The sequence below is a fragment of the Lathyrus oleraceus genome, chromosome 3 (assembly GCF_024323335.1).
Source record: "Lathyrus oleraceus cultivar Zhongwan6 chromosome 3, CAAS_Psat_ZW6_1.0, whole genome shotgun sequence".
Classification (NCBI taxonomy): Eukaryota; Viridiplantae; Streptophyta; class Magnoliopsida; order Fabales; family Fabaceae; genus Lathyrus; species Lathyrus oleraceus.
Window position 1 is genome coordinate 173,495,563 of NC_066581.1, and position 16,551 is coordinate 173,512,113.

General features: G+C 38.3%; 1 pseudogene; it reads left to right on the forward strand.

The window, feature by feature from the left end:
* The first annotated feature begins 572 nt into the window (after positions 1-572).
* On the forward strand, positions 573-672 carry LOC127133786 (uncharacterized; annotated as a pseudogene).
* Positions 673-16,551: the final 15,879 nt, after the last annotated feature.

Below are 16,551 nucleotides of genomic sequence, written 5' to 3' on the forward strand. Positions count from 1 at the left end.
TTCTAGGGGTATTATTGTTAGGCATGGATGGGTTCGGTTTCTGATATCCCGGAGGTATAGATGGGGCTTGATTTGGAGACTGTCCAGGTGCGTACAAAGCATTATTACTCTTATATGAAAAGTTTGGATGGTTCTTCCAATTTGAGTTATAGGTGTTCGAATAGGGGCTTCCTTGAGCATAGTTTACTTGCTCTGCTTGGATTCCTGTCAAGAGTTGACAGTCCGTAGGAGTGTGGCCTTGGATTCCACAGACCTCGCAATTCTGAGTTATAGCAACCACGGAGGCTGGGGGTGATACGTTTAAACTTTCAATTTTCTGGACCAAAGCATCCACTTTTGCATTAACGTGATCAAGGTTACTTATCTCGTAAATGCCAGTTTTCGTTTGAGGTTTTTCCACCGTTGTTCGTTCGGTTCCCCACTGATAGTGGTTTTGGGCCATGCTCTCGATAAGATGGTAAGCATCAGCATAAGGTTTGTTCATTAATGCACCACCTGCAGCGGCGTCTATTGTTAACCTTGTGTTGTATAAGAGACCATTATAAAATGTGTGAATTACTAACCAGTCTTCCAAACCATGGTGTGGGCAAAGTCTCATCATGTCTTTGTATCTTTCCCATGCTTCGAAAAGAGACTCGTTGTCTTTCTGTTTAAATCCGTTTATCTGGGCTCTTAACATAGCTGTTTTGCTTGGCGAAAAGTATCAGGCAAGAAAAACTTTCTTCAACTCGTTCCAGGTGGTGACTGAGTTGGAAGGGAGAGATTGAAGCCATCTTCTAGCGCTATCTCTTAATGAGAAAGGAAAAAGACGAAGTCGAATTGCTTCTGAAGTGACACCATTAGCTTTAACAGTATCAGCGTATTGAACAAATACGGATAAATGAAGGTTTGGATCCTCGGTAAGATTTCCAGAGAATTGGTTCTGTTGCACAGCCTGCAACAGCGAAGGTTTGAGTTCGAAGTTGTTTGCTTCGATTGCGGGCGGAGCAATACTTGAATGCGGCTCATCTTGCGATGGAGCGGCGTAATCTCTAAGAGTACGAGCTGGTTCTGCCATCTCGGGTGAAAGAAGAAGATCTTTGAGGTCAGGAAATTCGATAGGAGGGAGATTGTTTTCAGCACGGTATTCCCGAATTCGTCGTAAGACTCGGAGATACAGTTCGATATCGTTGATTCGTAAATAGAGCGGTTCGCCTTGTGAGCGAGTGCGTGGCATACAAATCAACGAAAGAAAGAATAGAAGAAAAAGAAACCTTAGTCTCTACAGCGTAACGGAAGAGTTACGATATCGATTAAATAAAAGTCCCCGACAACAGCGCCAAAAACTTGATCGCTCGACTGTGTGAGTCGAGAATGGGATACAAACTGCAAGTGCACAGTTCTATCGCGTAGTTTTAAAAGATATCGATCCCACAGGGACTTATGAATCGATATACCGTTATCTAAGGTTACTACGTAAAGCTAAGGTAAAAAATGTTTGATTGTTTGGGGAAAAACTAAAAGCTAAACTAAGATCTAGATTAAATATTAATAAAACGGATATCGGTATGTAGTTCGTCAAAACTAGGGAATCAAGTCTTTGTCGGTTTCTTGGTTTTAAAATAAATCGTTTCAGTTAACTTTATTGGTTAAAGGTTTTATCTCAAACTCTCGCTCTGTTGAATAAACCATGATTTTATATTAATGTAGCTGTCACTTATAATTAAGTCAAAAACCATATTTTGAAAGCAATAAAGTTGCAGAAACTCTTTTTAAGAAAACACTGACCGTTTTAAACACCCTTATCTCAAACTCTCGCTCTGTTGACTTAGGTTATATAATTAAATCCAAATGCTTAACTCTCGTCCTCACATTCAATCTTTAAAAATACTTTTTGGAAAAGGTCAGAATTTAATTAACTCTAAAACTTGCTCTCGCCCTGATCTAGAATTAATGCCTAACTTACACTGTCCAGTTAAAACCTCAAACTCTCGCTCTATTGATTTTAACTTCTTTATGTCCTTTACTTTTGTAAAAAATCTTGTTATTAAACCTGTAAGTTGAGACCGTAAAAAGATTGATTTTAATTTTAAGTTTAAATAGACCGACTCAGTCTTGATCCCTTATTCTGCTTACTTTACATACCGATATCTAGGCGAATTAGCCAGACATGCTAAATAAACAAGAATACATATCATGCATAAACAGACTCATTCCAGGCAGACAATATAAATAAATAATAAAACAAAACATTAAATAATGATTAAAGAACCTGAATGCGTAATACAATAGTCTTGAACACTCCACCACAAGCCGGTAGGATTTGTTCTTGGATTCTTCAATTAATCAATAAATTAAACCAAGGAAATAAAACTAGAATCTAACGTAAGGTTAGATCCGATAAAAAGTTGCACAATAGTTTCCGGTGTAGAAACTATTATGCGAAAAATATCTAAATGCTAAAAAGGGAAAGGTAAATTGCAAAGGAAAAAAGAATGTAGAACTTGCAAAAGAAATAAATAAATAAACAATGTTAAGTTGCTGGAAAAGAAAAATAAGCAAAGGCGTAAAAAGAAAGAAAATTGGCAAAGCTTCGGCAATGTGAGCGTGGAAAAACCGAGGAACCCTTTTAGGTTTTAGAGATAGCTATTTATATTGGTGCTGGTAACTGCTTTTCGTTTCCCAAGGTCTTCAACGTGGCTAAATGCACGGCGTGGATATAGGACACAAACTCCTCAACGTCTCTTCAAGTCTTCTGAGGGCGTTACTTGCGCCAAAAAGGTAGTGGAATGGTGTGACGCTCGTCACACCATGTGTGACGTCCGTCACAAGGCTGTTTTGCGTGACGCTCGTTACGCACCCTGTGACGTCCGTCACAGGCACATCATTGGTGACTTGTGCGCTTTGGGCTGGGCTTTGGCATTTGGTTCCTTTTCTCTCCTTTTTGCACCTCCTTTTCTTCCATTTTCACTTGTTCTTCAAAATAGACTACCTGCGACAAATAGGAAGAAAATACCACGTAATATCTCATAAAATGCAGTAAACCGAAATAAATAGTCATAGAATTTAATGGAATTAAGTCCTAAAATATGATATAATTTCGTGTTATCAGTCCTCATTGGGTTGAGTCTTGATTGACCGTTTTCTTTCTAGCTCTTACCTAGATAGATATTTTGGTCCTCTAAGAGTCTATTACCCAGTAACTGGTAATATTCTTCTTAGTTTGCAGTTTGTTACGTCTTGCCCAATACCCGACAAAAGTACCATTTATTCTCCTCAACAGAGTCCCCTGAAAGTATATCCTTGATATGTTCATCTTAACCAGGTGACAAATATCTTTCCTTCCCCCGCAGGGGTCTATCCTTGATATGTTCACTTTAACCAGTGACGGATATTCTCACTTGTGGTATTCTACCCAGTAAAAAGGTAGTTGTAATCCCTATTTTGTTCCTGAGAGAGTTAATCCTTGATATGTTCATCTTAACCGATGACGGGTTTTCTTCTCCTTGTGGTTTTCTACCCAGTAACCGATAGTTGTAAGTCCTACTTTTCCCCCTGTGCAGAGTCAATCCTTGATATGTTCACTTTAACTAGTGACGAATTTTCTCTTCTTTGGTATTCTATCCAGTAAATGATAGATGTAATCCCTATTTTTGCTCCCCTTTTCAGAGTCTATCCTTGATATGTTCATCCTAACCGGTGATGGATTTTTTCTTCGATTGGTCTTCTACCCAGTAACCGGTAATTGTAGATCCTACTTCGTCCCCTCGCCGAGATAATCCTTGAGATGTTCATCCTAACCGATGACGGATTTTCTCTCCGACAGTTTTCTATCCAGATTTCGATAGATGTAATTCCTCCCATTTCCCAGGCAAGTATATCCTTGATATGTTCATCTTAATCGGTGACAAATTTTCTTCCCTGTTGAGTTTATCCTTGATATGTTCATCCTAACCGATGACGGATACTCTCACCCTTGGTCTTCTTCCCAATAACTAGTAGTTGAAAATCCTATTTCCTACAGTTTTCCCCAGCAAGGTTATTCTTACCCAGTAACCGGTAATGAATACTCCCTCCTGGCGGTTCCCAACGAGTCATCCTTGATATGTTCATCCTAATCGATGACGGATGTTCTATCTGTCAGACTTTTATTATCTCCTTACCCAGTAACAGGTAATAGATAATAGATTTCTGCTCCTCCTGTGTTGAAGTTTTTCTCCCCAGTTGAGTTGAGTGTGCATTTCCTTAGTGAAATTGATTTCCCCTGCACGAGCCAAGTACTTCAGTTTTATCCTGACTTGTTCGTATCCCCTGCAGATGTTGTTGTTTCCCCGACTGAGTCTTTCCACTTTGTATGGAATTCCTCTAGTCTGCCCAACAATTCTAAGTCGTAGCCTGACCTACGCATAACTCCCTTTTATCCCCTCAGAGTCTCTGTCTCCCCAGCGAGTTTTCCTTACGGAATGCATTATACTCCTGTGGACTTTCGGTCGCTCTGATTTCTTTTTCCTTTGTGGAAATATTTCCCCACAGAGAATTAGCTTTTGCATTCATGACATAAGCATCATGAGGCCTCTTAGGGACCAAAATTTGTTTTTATATGTTGTTATTTAAGCCCATTCTACTGAGTCGAGCCGAAGATTTTAAACTTCACCTCCTCAGTCAGAATGTCCTTAAATAGGGGCAGCTGTAAGACCCCAATTTTGACCCTAAGATCCCTCATGCAATATATCATAAGCACTAGCATTGGGATCATGTCTTGGCATCTTCCTTACCCCTCTTTCATTGGGTTTTATTTTGGGAGAGATCACCAAGCACTTTGTGATTATATCATACTTATATTTTATCATTTTACTAACCAAAATACAAAAAAATGTGTCTTTTGCATTTGCCTAACTTTTTGTAGGAAGGGCATGATCGCATTGATTCATCAAGTTCACATATAGGGTTTGAGACCCTCATGAACAAAGATCACAACCAAGAATTTATTCAAGAATGGTTATGAACATCATATATGAGTCCCAATGTTCTATTGATCAAGTTTTCTTCAAGAGTTTGAAGGTGATTTGCCTTGGAAACCCTAGTTTGACTTGGTATCTTGACTAACTTCTCCAACAAGCTATCTCACCAATTGATCAAATTTCTTAAGGGACACTTAAAAATTCATCATCTTATGCATATATGATCTACCATGAGCCAATAAAGTCAAGAGAATTGGAAATTAGCAAGTTGGTTGATGGTGGTTGGCCAAATGGATTCATCTTATCAAAACTGGGTCTCCCTAGACCCTATCTCCTACAATTTTCACCATATGAAACTGATTCCAAGAGAAACCTTACTATAGATGACATTACAAACAACTTTCATGTTGAGACCTAGAGATGATTTTGCTTGGAAAATCATTTTCTATGTTAAAACATTATAGGTCATTTTGTCTAAACCCTAATTTGAAAGTCAACTTCCCAAGGCCATAACTTGCTCAATTTTTATGAGATGAAAAATTTCCAAGTTTTAGAATCAAATTTAATGTGTCTTCTTCAGCTTTGATGTTTGGAGTAGGAGCTAATTAAACTTTTTTGAGCATGTGATATGAGGCTACATTATAGGTCACTTTTGACCTATACCATTGATCAAGTGGTTTTTCCAAACTTCAAAAATGCATAACTCTATCATTTCAAATCCAAATGACATGTAATTGGTGACCATTTTGAAGGTCTTTGAGAGAGATACAACTTTAATAAAGACACTTTTCTCATTTGAAGCTCTTATAAAAAGTTAAGCAAGGTGGAATATTGAGACATATGGCTTGACACTTAGAAAAATTTTGATATGTCAAAAATTTCCAAACTTCCACCTCAAATTTCTCCAAGTTCCAAGCTCCAAATTAAAAAGTATTGAACATGAAAGTTGTTTCTCTTGATCTCACCTTTCCAAAGAGCTCAAATTCATTCATTTTAGACAAGAAATGCATAGGCTTCACATGGCTTAAACAAGGTGACATCACTTGGTAAGGATCAAGCTTCAAACATCAATGTGCATTTGCCTTGCAATCCAAGCTTACTTCAGAGCATCTGATATTCAATTATGGACCTCTAGCAATCATTTCATGGGCCTATGTGCGCCCATGCACCATTGCATCACCATTTGCCAAAATTGGAAAGTGAATGAGAGTGTGCAATTATCAACCATTTCACCTATAAATAGAGCTTCAATTGCTCAGAAATTGACACACAATCGCACCAACTTTGGTCCCCCATTTCAAACCCTTAATTCTCAAAGGATAAGCCTGAAAAATTCTCTTGAATTTGAGCTTGAATCTCCACAGTTTTGGAATTCAATTCTCAAGGAATCCATAACTTCTAAACCATTCAATCCTTCTCCTGCAAGCAAGTGGAGTGAGTCCAAGCACAAGCAAGATCAAGACCAACTAAATTAAGACCTTCATCGAAGGTATTTTCCAGAAATTTTAAACGCTTCGACCCTCTCAAATTCTTACTCAATTATATTTATTCTTTGGTTGTCTGAAGTCCTACCAATGTAGGCAAGAAGATTGAGTTGCTTTGAGGTCAAACCAAAGCAACTCAGTTCATGTACCTCAATTTTCAATTCCATGTATCTCTCAATATACTTGGAATTGGAGTGAATGAAGGTCAAATTCAAGCTCACTGCCATTTTTTCTTCAAGATCATGTCCTTGTTTTTCATTATGGTAATGGTTCATGGTGGACCAGTCCAATGAGGTCCACCGGAGAAGATGACCGGAGCTCTGGCTCCGGCGATGAGTTGACTAGTGTAACACCCTTCTAAAATACCCCAAATATTTCAATTAAAATAGCAACATATCAATCAGAGTAATTATGCCCCGAAGGGTGTCACACAATCATTTCACAACCATCATCAGAATATCCTGTCATGCTCATTTATTTAATCCAAATTATAAAGTATCTGCATAATACGCAGCGGATAAAATCAATTCAATTATTCACATCATGTAACATATTACATGCAAAATGGTTCACAACCAATCAATAAAATATTCAAACATCCCTTCCCGATGTTACATCTATCAGAGCATGACCCACTAGGAGACTACACTAGACTCCAAGCACTAGCTCCTATTCAACTCACTGCTCGTTACCTGAAAAATAGGTGTAAGGGTGAGTTCCTCAATCAATATAATAAGCATTATACAACATTATGTAATGTTAAGTAACTAACGCATCAAATCACTCTAACCAGACTACACACTCAATAACGGCAGTATCAATTCAAACATCATATTCAATACCAATACAACTCATATTCATACTCAATATCAACACAAACACACGTATAATATTGGAATACATCCATTCATATTATACGCCATACACATATTATGCAATGAGACTCCATGCATGCGGTACCGACTATTTGTGAACATATAGTTCACCTCACCGTCCAAATCCAGGCACGGCTACCAAGTCCAACTAGTCCCACTCATTTGAGACCTAGTGACTCACTCACTAATTCCTCACCACGGGAATTAGCTACCACCCCTCAAGGGCTATGCTATGCACGCTAATTCACCTAGCATGCAAACATCGACAACAATCCATAATGACTAACTCACTAATTCCTCACAATGGGAATTAGCTACCACCATAAAGGCCACAATATGCATGCTAATCACCTAGCCATGCTACATCATCAACAACAATTCAAGAATAGACATATGCTCACACTCTAAGCCATAAAACAGTCTATTCACAAGTGCACACATAACTGATACATTCACAGCATCATGCATACCATCACACATCATCAGTATATTATCACATAAGCATATCATATCATGCCACATAATCAAAAACAGTATTAGCACACTCTACTAATGCCTATACTACTCAAGACCCAACAAAACAACAACAACATTACCACGATATCACATCTGGGAGTTTAAAACGCGAAATCTGCCCTTCAAACTGATATGGCGAACGCCATTAGGCTAATGGCGAACGCCATTAGCGTTACACGCTCTCATTCTGGAAAAACTGTCTGTCAAACTGATATGGCGAACGCCATTAGCGTTAAACGCTCTTATTCTGAAAAAAAAACCCAAACGGCGAACGCCGAAGGCATAATGGCGAACGTCATTTGGCTGTTATGTGCATAGATGTTAAATTTCTACGAATTCCCTTTCAATTATCATCTAATTTCATTCATCCACTGGCTGTTATGTGCATAGATGTTAAATTTCTACGAATTCCTTTTCAATTATCATCCAATTTCATTCATCCACTATTTCACAATTTCATCATACATCAATCTAATCAGAGATAAAACAATGGTTATCACTACCCAGTACATATTATCATATAATACCCTTTAACCGATGATAAACCCCCCTTACCTGAGTTAATCCGGCAAATCTCAAGCTTCAAGCTCTTCTCTTCTCCAACCTTCTTCCTCTTGCTCTACCTTTGCCCTTTTCCTCTTTCACGATCGCTTCTCTGTTTTTCACGTAAAAACCTTTTTACTCCAAATGGGACTTTTTCCTTAATTCCAACTTATATATATTTTCCAATAAATAATTATCCCAATAATTATTATTCCAAATAATAGTAATAATAATCCAAAATTCCAATTATTCAATTAAATTAATAAAAAAAAATATTAATTTAAATTAAATAATTATCTTATTTTAATTGGGGTGTTACAACTCTCCCCCACTAAAAGAGTTTTCGTCCTCGAAAACATACCTCAAGCAAATAACTCCGGATAAGACTCCTTCATCTGACTCTCAAGTTCCCAGGTCACATTGCCACCTGCTGGTCCTCCCCAGGCTACCTTCACCAAGGCAATCTCTTTACCCCGCAACTGCTTCAACTCTCGATCCTCGATCCTCATAGGTGATGTTTCAACAGTCAGGTTATCTCTCACCTGTACATCATCTATTTGGACTACATGCGACGGATCATGAATGTATCTCCTCAACTGAGACACATGAAAAACATCATGCAAATTCGCAAGCGACGGCGGTAAAGCGATACGATAGGCTACCTCTCCTATCCTTTCTAAAATCTGATAGGGACCAATAAATCAAGGTGTCAACTTCTTTGACTTCAAAGCTCGACCAACACCAGTTATCGGAGTAACACGAAGAAACACATGATCTCCCTCTTGGAACTCAAGTGCCTTCCTCCTCTTATCATGATAACTCTTCTGTCGACTCTGAGCAATTCTCATCTTCTCCTGAATCATCTTAATCTTGTCTGTAGTTTGTTGAACAATCTCCGGTCCAACCACAGCACTCTCACCAGACTCATACCAACATAAAGGTGTCCGACATCTCCTACCATACAAAGCTTCAAACGGTGCCATACCAATACTCGAATGAAAACTATTGTTGTAGGTAAACTCAATCAAAGGCAAATAACAATCCCAAGCACCTCCTTTTTCCAAAACACAAGCTCTCAAAAGATCCTCTAATGACTGAATCGTCCTCTCAGTCTGACCATCAGTCTGCGGATGATATGCAGAACTCAATCTCAGCTTAGTTCCCAAAGCCTTCTGCAAACCTTCCCAAAACTTCGATGTAAATCTAGGATCTCTGTCCGAAACAATACTCGACGGAACACCATGCAAGCTTACAATCTTCTCAATATACAACTCGGCTAATCTTTCTAACGGATAATCCATTCTAATCGGAATGAAATGAGCCGATTTCGTCAATCTATCAACAATCACCCAAATAGCTTCAAAATTCTTATTTGTCCTCGGCAAACCAGAAACAAAATCCATACTGATACTATCCCACTTCCACTCTGGAATAGCCAACGGTTGCATTAGCCCAGACGGCTTCTGATGCTCAATCTTTGACTTCTGACAAGTCAAACAAGAATAAACAAAACTCGCAATTTCTCTTTTCATTCCCGGCCACCAAAATAACTTTTTCAAATCATGATACATCTTCGTAGCTCCAGGATGAATACTCAAACCACTACGATGTCCTTCCTCAAGAATACTCTTCTTAAGTTCTGTGACATCCGGAACGCACACCCGATTACCAAATCTCAAAACACCATTCTCGTCAACCCTGAATTCACCACCTTGACCTTGATTCACTAGAGTCAACTTATCCACCAAAAGCATATCGGATTTCTGACCCTCTCTAATCTCATCCAGAATACCACTTGTCAACTTCAACATTCCCAATTTAACACTATTGTGGGTACTCTCACACACCAAACTCAAGTCTCTGAACTGCTCAATTAAATCCAATTCCTTAACCATTAACATAGACATGTGCAATGATTTCCGACTCAGTGCATCAGCCACTACGTTTGCTTTACCCGGATGGTAATTCAAACCAAAATCATAATCCTTCAGAAATTCTAACCATCTCCTCTGTCTCATATTCAGCTCTTTCTGATCAAACAAATACTTTAAACTTTTATGGTCACTGAAAACCTCAAATCTTGATCCATACAAATAATGCCTCCATAACTTCAGAACAAATACCACAGCTGCCAACTCTAAATCATGTGTCGGATAGTTCCTTTCATGAACCCTCAACTGTCTCGAAGCATAAGCTATAACCTGCTTATTCTGCATCAACACACCACCCAAACCCAACAATGAAGCATCACAGTAAACCTCAAATGGTTCCGGCGAACTCGGTAATATCAGAATAGGAGCAGTAGTCAACCTTCTCTTTAACTCTTGGAAACCTTCTTCACATTTTGAGTCCCAAACAAACGCTTGCCCCTTTCTAGTCAACATCGTCAACGGTAACGCCAACTTAGAAAATCCCTCAATGAACTTCCTATAATAACCAGCCAAACCAAGAAAACTCCTTATCTTAAAAACTGACTTCGGAGCTTCCCACTTAGATACCGCTTCTATCTTAGAAGGATCAACAGCAACACCGCCTCTTGAAATCACATGACCAAGAAAACTAACCTCTTCTAACCAAAATTCACACTTTGACAGTTTAGCAAATAACTTCTTTTCTCGCAGAACTCCTAAAACCACTCTCAAATGCTCAGCATGCTCTTCTTCAGATTTCGAATATACCAAAATGTCATCAATAAACACCACAACAAACTTATCTAGGCACGGATGGAAAATCCTATTCATATACTCCATAAATACTCCAGGCGCATTAGTCACACCAAAAGGCATTACAGAATACTCATAATGTCCATACCTTGTTCTGAAAGCAGTCTTCTGAATATCCTCAGTCTTCACACGTATCTGATGATACCCAGATCTCAAATCTATCTTGCTGAACACACTTGCACCAACCAACTGATCCATCAAATCATCAATTCTCGGCAAAGGATACCGATTCTTGATCGTCACTTTATTCAGTTGTCTGTAGTCCACACACAACCTCATAGTACCTTCTTTCTTCTTAACCAATAACACTAGTGCACCCCACGGTGACACACTCGGACGAATAAATTTCTTATCCAACAGATCTTCCAACTGACTCTTCAACTCCGTTAACTCAACAGCAGACATACGGTACGGAGCCATCGATATCGGCCTAGTACCAGGTACCAAATCAATCGAGAACTCAACTTCACGCTCTGGCGGTAATTCATTCACTTCTTCCGGAAACACATCAGGAAAATCACACCACCGCTAGATCGCCAATCACCAGTTTATCTTTAGCCTCCAAAGTCGCTAACAGCATAAACAACTCTGACCCATCTGCTACTTCCTCGTTCACCTGCCTGGCTGATAGAACCAAACTCTCTCCTTCCTCAATCTCAGGAAAGATCACAGTCTTCAACCGGCAATCTGCAGCCAAGTGACCACCTTTTCCACACTTGAAACACTTCTTCTCAGCACTGGTACACTCATGGACACGATGTCCAGCCTGACCACATCTGAAACACTTAGCAGGGGCACTAGAATCTCCCCCACTAGGCCTTTTCATCCCACTCTGCCTCTGAAAACCCTTGCCAGCTGCATACGGTTTCCCACGATCAATCTGATTCTTACCTTTCCTATCAACCCTCTGCTGATAGCTCTCTGCTCTAGCCTTGGAATCCTGTTTAAAAATCCTGCAACAGTCAACCAAATCAGAAAACACTCTAATCCTTTGATATCCAATAGCCTGCTTGATCTCGGGACGCAACCCGTTCTCAAACTTCACACACTTAGAAAATTCTCCAGCAGCCTCAGCATAGGGAGTGTAATACTTCGACAGCTCTGTGAACTTAGCAGCATACTCCGTACCAGACCGGTTACCCTGCTTCAATTCCAAGAACTCTATCTCTTTCTTCCCTCTGACATCCTCTGGAAAATACTCCCTCAGAAATCTCTCCCTGAACACAGCCCAAGAAATCTCAGCATCTCCAGCAGCTTCCAACTCAGTGCGGGTAGCAACCCACCAATCATCTGCTTCTTCTGAGAGCATATGCGTACCGAACCTGATCTTCTGGTTATCAGCACGCTCAGTTACTCGGAAGATCCTCTCGATCTCCTTCAACCACTTCTGAGCGCCATCTGGATCGTATGCTCCCTTGAATATTGGAGGATTGTTCTTCTGGAACTCACTCAGTTGACGAGCAGCTCCCATCCCCACAACATTTGGATTTCCTCCAAGTACTCCAGCTAGCATACCCAGAGCCTCAGCAATTGCAGCATCATCTCTACCTCTTCCAGCCATCTCTATTCCGAAAACCCAAACAAACTAAAATAATAAGTACTGATAGGGTTACACAACACCTATCCCGTACAGGGGAAACAGAATAATTATGACTCGACTCGACCGACGATGCTCTGATACCACTAATGTAACACCCTTCTAAAATACCCCAAATATTTCAATTAAAATAGCAACATATCAATCAGAGTAATTATGCCCCGAAGGGTGTCACACAATCATTTCACAACCATCATCAGAATATCCTGTCATGCTCATTTATTTAATCCAAATTATAAAGTATCTGCATAATACGCAGCGGATAAAATCAATTCAATTATTCACATCATGTAACATATTACATGCAAAATGGTTCACAACCAATCAATAAAATATTCAAACATCCCTTCCCGATGTTACATCTATCAGAGCATGACCCACTAGGAGACTACACTAGACTCCAAGCACTAGCTCCTATTCAACTCACTGCTCGTTACCTGAAAAATAGGTGTAAGGGTGAGTTCCTCAATCAATATAATAAGCATTATACAACATTATGTAATGTTAAGTAACTAACGCATCAAATCACTCTAACCAGACTACACACTCAATAACGGCAGTATCAATTCAAACATCATATTCAATACCAATACAACTCATATTCATACTCAATATCAACACAAACACACGTATAATATTGGAATACATCCATTCATATTATACGCCATACACATATTATGCAATGAGACTCCATGCATGCGGTACCGACTATTTGTGAACATATAGTTCACCTCACCGTCCAAATCCAGGCACGGCTACCAAGTCCAACTAGTCCCACTCATTTGAGACCTAGTGACTCACTCACTAATTCCTCACCACGGGAATTAGCTACCACCCCTCAAGGGCTATGCTATGCACGCTAATTCACCTAGCATGCAAACATCGACAACAATCCATAATGACTAACTCACTAATTCCTCACAATGGGAATTAGCTACCACCATAAAGGCCACAATATGCATGCTAATCACCTAGCCATGCTACATCATCAACAACAATTCAAGAATAGACATATGCTCACACTCTAAGCTATAAAACAGTCCATTCACAAGTGCACACATAACTGATACATTCACAGCATCATGCATACCATCACACATCATCAGTATATTATCACATAAGCATATCATATCATGCCACATAATCAAAAACAGTATTAGCACACTCTACTAATGCCTATACTACTCAAGACCCAACAAAACAACAACAACATTACCACGATATCACATCTGGGAGTTTAAAACGCGAAATCTGCCCTTCAAACTGATATGGCGAACGCCATTAGGCTAATGGCGAACGCCATTAGCGTTACACGCTCTCATTCTGGAAAAACTGTCTGTCAAACTGATATGGCGAACGCCATTAGGCTAATGGCGAACGCCATTAGCGTTAAACGCTCTTATTCTGAAAAAAAAAACCCAAACGGCGAACGCCGAAGGCATAATGGCGAACGTCATTTGGCTGTTATGTGCATAGATGTTAAATATCTACGAATTCCCTTTCAATTATCATCTAATTTCATTCATCCACTGGCTGTTATATGCATAGATGTTAAATTTCTACGAATTCCTTTTCAATTATCATCCAATTTCATTCATCCACTATTTCACAATTTCATCATACATCAATCTAATCAGAGATAAAACAATGGTTATCACTACCCAGTACATATTATCATATAATACCCTTTAACCGATGATAAACCCCCCTTACCTGAGTTAATCCGGCAAATCTCAAGCTTCAAGCTCTTCTCTTCTCCAACCTTCTTCCTCTTGCTCTACCTTTGCCCTTTTCCTCTTTCACGATCGCTTCTCTGTTTTTCACGTAAAAACCTTTTTACTCCAAATGGGACTTTTTCCTTAATTCCAACTTATATATATTTTCCAATAAATAATTATCCCAATAATTATTATTCCAAATAATAGTAATAATAATCCAAAATTCCAATTATTCAATTAAATTAATAAAAAAAAATATTAATTTAAATTAAATAATTATCTTATTTTAATTGGGGTGTTACAACTAGCATCTGAACCATAAGATCCATGTGTTTTGTTCTAATCCTGAGCGTTGGTTTTGAATACCACATTTGCCACGCGCTGACTAAGGTCCATGGTGGATAGCGCGCTAGGGACCATCTGATATGCCACCTCAATTAATGAGGGAGATCTGATGGTCCACGTAATTTAGATTTTTCTAAATTTTATTTTAATTGCATTTTCTTCAATAATTCATATTAAATTCAATATTGATCCAAAAAATATGAGACTTTCACCAAAAAAAATTCAAATATTTTTCTCTTATTAATATTTTTGGATCATTATTAATATTTTTCATGAATTAATTGATTTTGCATTTGTTTTTAATTGTTTAAAACTATTTTTAAATGTCCAAAAATTATGAATTTTTTTCTCCAAGGTCCTTTGACCTTGTTTGACCTATGGTAAATCTTATGGTCATTTCTTTGGTGTTTTGATGAGATTTTAGGAATTAGACAAAACATATTTGATTTAAATGCACTATTTTATTATTTTTAATTGAATAAATGCAATTTAAATTTTGTTGACCATTTGTATTGACTTGATTGAGTTTGCTTATTGTTGTTGGGCCTTGGTCAAGGTTGATTTGACTTTGTCAAGTTAATATGATTGGATTTAGGGGATTGATGGAATGTACATTCCATCTCCCAAAATGAATGAATGATATTAATTTGGTAAAAGTCCTCCTTTGATCAATTTGTGATTTCACTCATCCCCTTCCCACTTCATCTCATTCCTCTTTTTAATTCATTCATTCCATTTGGCATATGACATCTCAAAATCCTAATGCTAGTTGATTGAAAAATTGTCATAAGTATGGATGAGATTAGGCCACACCTTTTGCATATTCTTTTTTGTGTGTGGTATGTTTCATGAGCATAGTCCATTATACTATGTCTCTAACATGCATTAACACCAAAATTCTATTGCCCGACCTCAAATAGTTGTGACTTCTTCATAAGTCCAATTACGATTGCTTAACATAGCACTAAATTTTTGACATAAAAGGCATAAGAATTATAGTTAGTGAGATTGTAAGTCTCCCCTCTTTCATGGTATTGTGTGGAATCTTGGCCTTCTTTCCTTCCTTTGGAAGATGTTTTGGTTCAAGGATCCATGCTTGTGATAAGTGGGTTGAGTGTTCTCCAAAGAATGTCTTAAAAAAAAGCAAAAGCAAAACAAAACTAACCTCTAACCTACTAACTTTTGACTTTTAGTTTCAAGCTTTTATTTTAATGCAATTTACTTTTTTGCACTTTATTTCATTTGCCATTGTACATATAATTCTAATTGTTTATGTTAATGTAATTTTCACTTTGTCCATTTGGACCATATTGTGTGATATATTTTGTTTGTGTTACTTTGTTTGTTTGTGTGGTCTTTGACCATTAATGTACATAATAATCATAAAAAATCCTAAAAAACTTTTGAGTGGACTGTTGGCTTGATCTCGGACAAATGGACTTAGAATCTATGCAACCTTCCTATGCTAGAGGACTTGGCCAATGCCAACTTGTTGAAGAACCAAGTGCTTGTAATTTGAAATTCATCTGATACATGTATCGGTGTATTCGTCACTTTATGATTTATTGACTAAATCAAAAGCAAAGCATACAAAGATAGAGTCGCCACCGCACTTCTATTTATCCAAAGGAATGGCTAGAAAGCGAACAAAAGCCTAAGAAGTTTTACGCAAAGAAAACTAATAAAAGGGGTACAGAGATCTGGGTAAGGGGGTAATTATGTTGTGGGAAGGTGTTAGGCACCCACAACATCCTAGGTACTCCTAGGGAACCTCTTTTCACAACTTGTTTTAAATATTATTTGTTTATGA